The sequence below is a fragment of the Diceros bicornis genome, chromosome 1 (genome assembly GCF_020826845.1).
Source record: "Diceros bicornis minor isolate mBicDic1 chromosome 1, mDicBic1.mat.cur, whole genome shotgun sequence".
Lineage (NCBI taxonomy): Eukaryota > Metazoa > Chordata > Mammalia > Perissodactyla > Rhinocerotidae > Diceros > Diceros bicornis.
Window position 1 is genome coordinate 893,789 of NC_080740.1, and position 10,348 is coordinate 904,136.

At 50.6% G+C, this 10,348-nt stretch overlaps 1 long non-coding RNA gene across 1 annotated transcript; it reads right to left on the reverse strand.

The window, feature by feature from the left end:
- Window positions 1–3,375: 3,375 nt before the first annotated feature.
- LOC131414267 (uncharacterized) lies at window positions 3,376–8,018 on the reverse strand. Its single transcript, XR_009222186.1, has 3 exons — window positions 7,456–8,018; window positions 5,445–5,624; window positions 3,376–4,926 (listed from the first exon to the last, which is right to left on the reverse strand). It is a non-coding gene; the product is annotated as an uncharacterized LOC131414267 (long non-coding RNA).
- Window positions 8,019–10,348: the final 2,330 nt, after the last annotated feature.

Sequence of the window (10,348 nt, forward strand, 5' to 3'; positions counted from 1 at the left end):
AAATCTCTGTCTCTCTATATATACACACACACATACACACACACATCCTATTGGGTCTGCTTCTCTGGAGAACCCTAAATGATACCCTGGGCCCGCAGCTGACGAGGAGGAACAGGGGTAACATCTCACCTTGCAGAGGGGGATGGTGAATGAGCTGCAGCAAAGGAAACAAATTATGCCCAACGTGGAAAGTGAGCTGTGCACAGCAAGGAACCCTGTGTAGCTCTCCTAACAGCCAGGATTTCCGTATGGAAGGGCAGCAGTTACCTCTCCCCCGGGGAGGAGGGCATCATTACACAAATATGCTTGTGGCCCGACCACAACTACAGGTGTGTAAGGATGTGCCACCTCGCCACCCAGTTCCTGGGCCAGCCACGTCATCTGCCTTCCCCGGGGGCTCATTAGAAGCAGAAGCCTCGGGCCCCAAGCACAGCCTGCCCCATCACTAGCAGTCCTGGGAACAATATCACTGCAAATATGCCTGTGACTTGTTCACAGGCTCCGGGAGACAGGAGAGCGGGTCTGCCCTGGAGCCCCCATCTCCAGCAGAGGTTACGGCCCGTGAAGAGGGCTCAGTGAGGATCCACCCAGGGCAGGAACTTGGCTTGGTTGATTTTCTCTCGCTACAGGCCTCCCAGCTGCATAAGAGGGCTGCTCGTCTATTTTTATGGGTTTTTTTTTCCTTTTGCTGAAGGCAAAAAGACGTGAAGAACTACACACAGGCCAACTGCTCAGGGGCTCCAATGAAAGTCCCTCTGAAATGCCCCAGTTGTCACTAGGGAAAGGTGCCATCCCTTGAAGTCAGGTGTTGGGTGCTGTGGTCAAGGAAACAAAACCAAGACCCCAAACATCAGTTTTGGGGAGCTGGCCATGAGCATCGGGGTGTTAATGCCAGCTCGGCCAGACCACCAGGGACCAGCCTGTAGTTTGAAAAATCTAGATGAACGGAAACAGCTAGATTAATTGTGCTGGTGCCATGAGGGAGGGCACCCGAGGAGGCTGAGTGAGGCTGGATACAGGGAGAAGGGAGGTGTCTTTTGAAAGGTTTGATCCTAGCTGAAGAATGGAGGAGGAGGAGGGGGAGAGGGTGTGGGGAAGTGTGGTCACTTCCGCATCTAGCACTGTTTAGAAGGGGGCTCAGGAGGGGTCCTGGGCCATCGTGAGGTGAGGGTGGCTCAGCCCTGGAGCCACAGATGAGCGACGTGAGTGGATCCGGGACATCATGGTAAGAAAGCTGGAGTCACTCCGAGATGGGGCACGGTGGCATTTCTAGCTGCCACAAGAACAGGGGTGGGGCAAACCGTTTTTGGTGAACACGAAGCTGCTCTTCTGGGTCCGTCCTCCCTGCCTGTTCTCTTCTCGGTCCTCGCCCATTTTCAGGCTTTCACTCCTGGACAGGGTTCGACTTCTTCAGGAGGGAAACACCCTGATCATTGCACTTCTTTGGATGTTTCCATTTCTCTGAGTTCCTCCTTTCTATATGCTCCCAAGTGAGGTGAATCCCAAGATCCTAGAATTTCAAGATGGAAACTGAGGCTCAAGGAGAGGACACTGGTCCAGGACCCAGTGCTGCATGGATGTGTTTGGGGAGAAGGGAGATGGCACACACAATATGTCCAGCATCTGCAGGCTTATCACCTGCATTTATTGCTTTTTTTTTTTTTTGTGAGGAAGATCAGCCCTGAGCTAACATCTATGCTAATCCTCCTCTTTTTGCTGAGGAAGACCAGCTCTGAGCTAACATCTATTGCCAATCCTCTTCCTTTTTTTTCCCCCAAAGCCCCAGTGGATAGTTGTATGTCATAGTTGCACATCCTTCTAGTTGCTGTATGTGGGACGTGGCCTCAGCATGGCCAGAGAAGCGGTGTGTCGGTGAGCGCCCGGGATCTGAACCCGGGCCGCCAGTAGCGGAGCGCGTGCACTTATCCGCTAAGCCACAGAGCCAGCCCCTGCATTTATTGCTTAATTCTCACCAGAATCCCCAGAATCTGGAGCCCCAAGTACCACATAGAGAGTTTGGCTTCTGTCCTGTAGGAAAGAAGGGCTTGCTGCGTGCTGGACCCCACACCCTGATCTGTGTCCAGATCCCATCTCAGAACATAGACCCTGTCCAGGATCCCACACTCTGATCTGTGTCCTGATCTCATCTCAGAGCACAGATCCCTTCCTGGATCCCACACCCTCATCTGTGTCCTGATCCCATCTCAGAGCACAGATCCCTCTCTGTATCCCATGCCCAAGTCTGTGTCCTGATATCATCTCAGAGCACAGATCCCTTCCTGGATCCCACACTCTGATCTGTGTTCTGATCCCATGAGAGCACAGATCCTGTCCTGGACCCCACACTCTGATCTGTGTCCTGATCTCATCTCAGAGCACAGATCCCTTCCTGGATCCCACACTCTGATCTGTATCCTGATCCCATCTAAGAGCACAGACCTTGTCCTGGCCCCTCCATCTCCTAATCCAGTCTGCCCACTGAGGTGCAATTTGTCATATGACCATGGAGCCCCTACCTGGGGTGTTTCCTTCAATGAGTCCCAGGAACAGAGAAGTCCAGTTTCCGCCTCATTGCTGTGTAAGTTACTCAGATGCTGGAGGCAGTGGATAAATTTCTCTGTTCACGATATGGTGACACACACCTGGCTCAAATGGATCAGACGCAGCTTACCTGAGTGCCCCGGCACAGAGCCCGAGATACTCAACAGGCACGTTCCTCAGTCCCTTCAGTAGCGGCAGGTGAACTTTTAAACTTTTTAGTGTTTGACACCTCTTATTTTAGTGTATCTCAGGTTCTTTTCTGCTGTTAAACACTGGAGGCCACCACATATTTTCACTCCAGACATAAAGACTTCTCAGTTACTCCTCATTCCTCAAACACTCCAAGTGCTTTCACTAAATCTTTTAAACAGAGCATGACCTATTCCACGAATTTCCTGACACTCTCCAGCTACTGGCCCTTCCAATTTTTCCAGTCTACCTTCACCCCCATTCCCTCAGCTCAGTTTACTTCATGTGCAAATCGGGGTGGCAGTGAGGGGGCTGAAGGGTTAGAAATGTGCCCCCAACAAGGTATGTCTAAGTCCTAATCTCTTATTCCTGGGAATGTGACCTTATTTGGAAATAGGGTCTTGGCAGATGTAAACAAGTTAAGACAAGGTCATACTGAATTAGAGTGAGCCCGAAATCCAGTGATGGGTGTCCTTGTAAATAGGCCATGTGAAGACAGACGCGCAGGATGAAGGCCATGTGGCAGCAGAGGCAGAGACCAGAGTGATGTATCCATGAGGCAAGGATCAATCACCTTGTGTTACCGCCCAAGGTGGGTATCGTTTGCCCACTGCAAGACATGCCAATAGTCAAGAGGCAAGGAGGTAGGAGAGAAAAGACTTTTTATTACAGCTTGGTAGCAACAGGGAAGATGGCAGACTCATGTCCAAAAGAACCATCTTACAGAGCAAAGATTACAGGCCAGTTATATAGAGGGCTGGTCTCTGGGTGGAGGAGGCAGCTGGTCTTAGTTCCTGACAGTCTTTTGTTTTACTTGATACACATCAGATACTGAAGCAACACCCTATACCCTGATCTTTCAGTTGTCATTGATGATGGCTGTCAGCATAGACTCTGCCCAGGGGTCATCACATTCCTAAAGAACTCAAAAGAACAAAGTTATCAACTTGTAGCAGCTGGGAGGGGCCATAAAATCCACAGAGCATGTCTGGGTCAGTTAGTCAGAGGTCATTCAAAGTTACAATAGGGTTTCTTTTCTGTAATATGGCTTCCCTCACGTCAACCTGGTGTTGAGCCGGCATCAGCTGGATTGCTGGTGACCACCAGAAGCCAAGAGAAGGCAGGAAGGATTTTCCCCAGGAGCCTGGTCCTGCCGATGCCTTAATTTCAGACTCTGGCCTCCAGAACTGTAAGAGGATAAATTCCTGTTGTTTCAGGTCACCCAGTTTGTGGCAATCTGTTGCGGCAGCCCCAGGACTAACACATGCCTGGAAACACCCATGTAGGCACACCGTGAACTTGGCCTGAATGTTAGGAAACGTGTTGGCAATCTTACTTTTCTGCTTGTTTTATAATGATTATTTCCAGTCTCTCATTCAGTCTCTTGTAAATAAATTTGAGACCCTTCAATGAGACCTGAAACTTGTCACCTCCAGCTTTGTCTTGCCCTTTCTCTCCCACATCTGACTGGTCAGATTGACAATGTCCTCCCATCTTCTTTGCATTCTGCTGGTCTTTGTTGAGTCATCTCCTTGGAGTTCTGAGATAATTGCCAGAAGCTTGCTGTCCTAACTTTTCTCCTCTTTGAGTTAGTTCAATTTAGCATTTACTGGGTGTCCACTCAGAGCAGCCTGGCTCATGGGTGAACAAGTGGGGCTTGTTCTGGAAGACATGAAACCTCATAGGCACGACCAGCCGAAGACGAATTAAGAGAACAAGGGACTATTGTGCAAAAAGGAAGGTGATCACCATTCCGGGACAGGAACAAAATGCCTCCCAGGCCTGCCCCAGGCCCCAGGTCCCACTGCAGGACAGGTCTGCAGATGCCTCATCCCCTGCAGGGTGTTCCCAGCCAGAGGGGAGGCCCGCAGGGAAGGAGGGCCTCTGCATTTCGAAGGGAACTGACAGGGAAGCCAGCAGGCTGGTGGGGGCCCCCAGGACCTCCCTGCAAGGTCGGCCTGGAATGGCTCCACTGTGGCATTGGTTACATTTGGTTCAGGTTTTTGGGGTTCACGAGCTTAACAGTTGGAAGGAAGGGCATCCTAGGGGCTTATGCAAAGGCGAGGCCTCTTGAAAACACTTGCTATTTGGAAGGAGCTGTGTGGCAAACCCAGAGGTGAGGTTGGAGGCCCTCATACACCAGGCTGAAGAGTGTGGACCTCACTCTGCAGACCAGCGTCGCTCATACTTCTTTGCCTGCAGCCGAGAAAGGCACACACATGGCAATTCTGTCTCATAATTTCTGCTCTGTTCTGCTAGGAAAAGGCTGGGCTGCTGTTGGCAAAGATTCTCTCCTAAACCGAACTCTACTCTGGCTTTTCTGAGCATTTGTTCAACAAGACCTGCCTTTGGGGCTTTCATGTTCATCTCTGCACTGTCCACTTTTAGCAAGAATCCTGCTAAGTCAGCTTAACCAGAACCCCTACCCTCCAGATATCTGATCACTCTTGAGATGTCTGAGCAGGTTCTTCGCTGCCATCCCTCTTGGGATGTCTGGTCACGGGGCCTGCCTTCAGCAGGAATCCCCTCAGGCCAGGCTGGTTTAGCCAGATGTTCACCCCTGAGGTTTCCTCTTAGTAATTATCCATCCACTGACCCTCCACGTGCTCCTTGGCTATAAATCCCCCTCCCCTTGTATTCAGAGTTGAGCCCATTTCTCTCCCCCAGGGCCAGACCTCACTGCAGAGCTTCCTACACCCATCCCCTGCCCTTACCATGCTTGAACAACGGTCATAACCATTTTGTCTTGAACGCTCAAGACGTGCTGGAACAGGTCTTTTCATACAATGGCGGGTTGATGGCAGGTTCCCATCAGGCTGAAGGGATCTTGAGGTGTTGAGGTTCAGTTGGAATTTTTGGGAAGTCCAGGAGAGAGAAGTGTGGGCTGGGGCTCACTGGCATGATGAGAGAATAGACAATTGTTAGTACAGGAGTTGAAGGCTGGAAAGACAGCTGCCCCCTACCTGTAATTGAGTCCAGCAGTCACGTAAGGGGGCCCTCTACGTCTCAGCCACCGGCAGGCTGTGGAAAGACATGGTCAGGTAAAAATTCTCCCCCAGATCTGCAGAATGTCTGGGAACCAAAAACCCTCAGCTTGTAGTAGCTTACCAAGAAAGAGCATCCAAAAGCCTGCGTTGTGGGCTTTGGGAACAAGGTCTGGCTCCTAAACCTCACCCAGAATGGTAGGAGCTAGAACCCGCACCAGTGAGGTGGCTCTGAGTCTGGCTCACACTGTGGCCATCCTGGGACTGACTCCCCAGCTGTGCTGGAGGGAGGCCAAGGGACTTAAATGGACAGATGCAGGCATGTAGCTAACATGATGTGACCACAGTGCCTCTTGCACAGCTCGCATGACCCAGGTTTCCCACTCTAGGGGTAGATGTTATTTATTTATTTATTTATTTATTTATTTATTTATTTATTTATTTATTTTTGGTGAGTAAGATTAGCCCTGCACTAACATCTGCCAATCCTCCTCTTTTTGCTGAGGAAGACTGGCCCTGGGCTAACATCTGTGCCCATTGTCTTCCACTTTACATGTGGGATGCCACCACGGCATGGCTTAATGTGTGGTGTGTAGGTCCCCACGGGGATCAGAACCTATGAACCCCGGGCCACAGAAGCAGAGCAAGAGAACTTAACCACTACGCCACCCCGCCAGCCCCTAAGGGGAGATGTTTAAATGTTACCTTGTTCTTGCATTTTCTTTCTCTACATTCGTTACTCTCCCCCGCAAGCTTAGAATTTACTTGTGTCCTCAGCATTACTTTAAAAAAGTCTGTATCTCAGGATCAGTTATTACTAACCCCAACTATTTGGTATAATTTCTTTAAAAGATATTTTTTTTCCAAACACAGAATTAATACCCTGATACATTCTCAGAAAATTATCCAGTATCAAACTCCTTCATCCGAGTGTGGAGACCAAGGCGCGGAAAAGTGAAGGACCCACACGGCGTTCGAGGAGTTTCTGCGGACACCACGCGCTTCTGACCCCCGATTCCTGGGCTCTTTTACAAGGACCGCCGCCTGGTCTCCAGAACTTCAGAGCCTCACGCTCGCCGGGGGCGGACCCTCCACGCCCTGGCCCGGTTCCTCCGGCCCTCCCCATCACCGCTGGAGGCCCCCACCCGGGACGGGACTTTCTGGGCACCAGCCTGGCCAGCGCTGCGTCCTCGGGCGGGGGACACGTCCCCCAGACCTCACGCGGGCCCCGCGGCGGAGGGAGGGTGTAGAACCGCCGCGCCGACCTTGGGGCCACCCTCCACTGTTGGCCACCGCCGGTCACCAACTTGGGTTCCGGGACTCGGCGGTGGGATGGGCTCGCGCAGGCCCCGCACCCTCAAAGGAGTGGAATTGGGGTGCCAGGTAGCTTCTCCCTCCCCCACAGATGAATGGGAGAGGCCTTGGGATGAATGTTTATCTCCAAATTGCCATGCAGATATTGGAAATCCCCATTAACCACAATTTCAGTCCTCATTTCTAGGGCGGAAGGTTGAGGAAACTTAAAAAGCAAATAGTTTTGCCAGAGAATCTTCTTAAAAAAGAAAGCTAGCATGCTTGTGCCTCTGGATTGCTCCGATGCGGTGTTAATGACAGAAATTAAAGGAACAGGCGAGAACGAAAGGCGTGGAACTGCGCCTGCCGTGCGCCCCCGCGGAGGGCCTCCCGTTCGCAAATGGAAAGTGGCCTCCGGAGGCAAGGACCGCTGCCCTGGGGCTCTCACCTCTGGGTCTGGGCTTGCATCCTCAACTTGAAATCCAGCTGCTCACTGGGTCCTGTGAATTCGGGGCCAGTGCAGCCTTCCCTCTCCTTCTTCCTCTTCAGAAGCGTGGCCAATACCCAGCGCCACGCTAAGACCTTTGCGCTCGTCTTTCCTACTGGGGGCATTTGGAAGATTCCCGCATTCAGTTTCTCTGGACAGTTACCGGCCCAGCTCCTGGGGGTCCGCTGAACACTACCGAACGAGAGGAGCCCTTCCTTAAACCTGGAACCTCCAACAATCCCCTTCCCACAGGCCTCGGACTGGCGTGTTCCACCCTGTGGGTTGTGCATGGCTTAGTCAACAGAGTTGGGCCAACGCCAGTGTTATTATCTGTTAATGGAGGAGCCAACTGCCCAGTTCTGGAAATGCCCCCATAGGCTCTGGTGTTTCTGAAATAGGGCTTTCATCCTCCCAGGATCTGACAGAAGGACACCCACCAGCCAGAGACTGCTGGGTACCTCACCATAGTTTCATCTCCACAAATCTGTGGGTTCTTTTCCAGAACAAAAGAAGACGCCCACCTCCATAAATAGTTGTGGTTTGGGAATCTACCCCAAAAGGTGGAGCCGGGGAAGTCCTCAGATGTAAACACACAAAATACATTTGAAAAGCTCTTCAAGTAGTACACGTTTTGAAATCCACCCTAAATAACCATAGATAAGGTGGAATGTGCATTTGAAAAGCCATCAAATATACATTTAAAAGAGGAGTTAGAGGAGTCCCAGCTTTCTTCGGAACAACAAAGAGAAGCTGGACCTGGAGGGAAGAAGATGTAAGGAATGTTTTGTTACGTTTTTAACCTTTAGAACACATGAGAAAGTTCTGATTGTAGAAGGGTTGCTTTTCTCATCACACTGTCAGGGTAAGTATTGTTCCCTGAAATGTTCCCATTTTATACAGACATGCATATTTACATACACATAAATACATAGTACTAGATATAATGCTAAATGTATTTCTTTCTTTGACTTTCAATTTTAAAAATTGTGAAAGACAGTAACCATATTAGACCATGAGTTCTTTTTTTTTATTTTTTTAATTTTTGTGAGGAAGATCAGCCCTGAGCTAACATCCATGCCAGTCCTCTTCTGATTTTTTTACTGAGGAAGACTGGCCCTGAGCTAACATTGGTGCCCATCGTCCTCTACTTTATATGGGACGCGGGCACAGCACGGCCTGACAAGCGGTGCCTTGGTGCGTGCGCGGGATCCGCACCAGGGCGGCCAGCAGTGGAGCGCGTGCACGTAACCGCTACGCCACCAGGCTGGCCCCAGACCATGAGTTCTTAAGGAGCAGTCTGTGGAATTCCTCTATTGTATCCAAATCGTGTGTATAACAACAATGCTGATTCCTGACGGCTTCTGCAAACCTCCCGGATGGGAAATGCTGGGAGGGGCCCTTTAGAGTCCCCATTTTGGCACTAGGGTCCATCAGTTTTTCTCAAAATGCAGTGGAAACCCACCCCATCAAAACTACCTGGGGTTTTCATTAACGCCAAGCCTTCCTAGAGCCAAGAAATCTTCCTTTTTCATGAGTTCCCCAGATGAGTTTCTTACACACAACAAAAGTTTGAAGACCACTGCTTTAGGTGATTTTGGTACATACTAAAACTCCATTGTATTTCTTGTATTGAGTTATAATTGACATATGACATAGTATTAGTTTTAGGTGTACAACAAAGTGGTTTGAAATATGTATATATTGGGGAATTAGTTAACACAGTAAGTTTAGTTACTGTTCATCACCACACATGGTTACAAAATTTTTTTTTCTTGTCATGAGAACTTTTAAGATCTACTCTCTAAGCAACTTTCAAATACACAATGTAGTATTAACTATAGTCGCCATGCTGTACATCACATCCCTGGGACTTATTTATCTTATAACCGGAAGTCTGTACCTTTTGACCACCTTCACCCACCTTGCCCACCACCAACCATTACATATTTTTTGTGTGTGTGTGAGGAAGATCAGCCCTGAGCTAACATCCGTGCTAATCCTCCTCTTTTTCCTGAGGAAGGCCGACTCTGAGCTAACATCTATTGCCAATCCTCCTCCTTTTTTTTCCCCCCCAAAGCCCCAGTAGATAGTTGTATGTCACAGTCGCACATCTTCTAGTTGCTGTATGTGGGACGCAGCCTCAGCATGGCCGGAGAAGCCGACCGTCTGTGCGCGCCTGGGATCCGAACCCCGGGTCGCTAGTAGAGGAGCGGGCGCGCTTACCCGCTAAGCAACCGGGCTGGCCCAACGATTGTATTTTAATGTGGAACAAAAGGAACCTTCCCTGGCAGGGAGGGGCTATAAAGCCTGAGGATCACTCTCCTGCCCCAACTCCGTGGTGGACGTCAGGTCTTCCCGGAGCGCACCTCCCTTTGCTCCCCAGGAATGGGAGGGCCAAGAGGCACCCCGGTACCCCTGGTAGTGGAGTGGGGCGTTTTCAGTTATGAGCTCCCTGCAAACGTCGGCTCTCACTGCGCATTAGCAGTTGTGTACTCTTCTAAAATTAAAGTGGCTTGCCTGCTCAAAGGCTGAACAACGTTTTTAAAACTAGTGTCTTGCGCGCGCCGCCTCATGGGGAGATCCTGGGAAGCCACCCTCTCTGCGCCAAAGGTTATCCGGAGGAGTCCGGCGAATGCGCACAGAGGCCCTGGAGACAGGACGCACACGCGGTGACGCGCGATCCCCTCTGCCGCGCAGGTTTCAGGCCCCAGAGGGGCGCAAGCCGCTCAGGTGCTGCGCGGACGTCGCACCCACCACCGGATAAGCTGAAACGTGCACATTCGGTGAAACGGCGACCGGTGGAGAGCCATGAGCTCTGGGCGTTTTTTAAACAAATTGCAGAGTTGTGCACTTT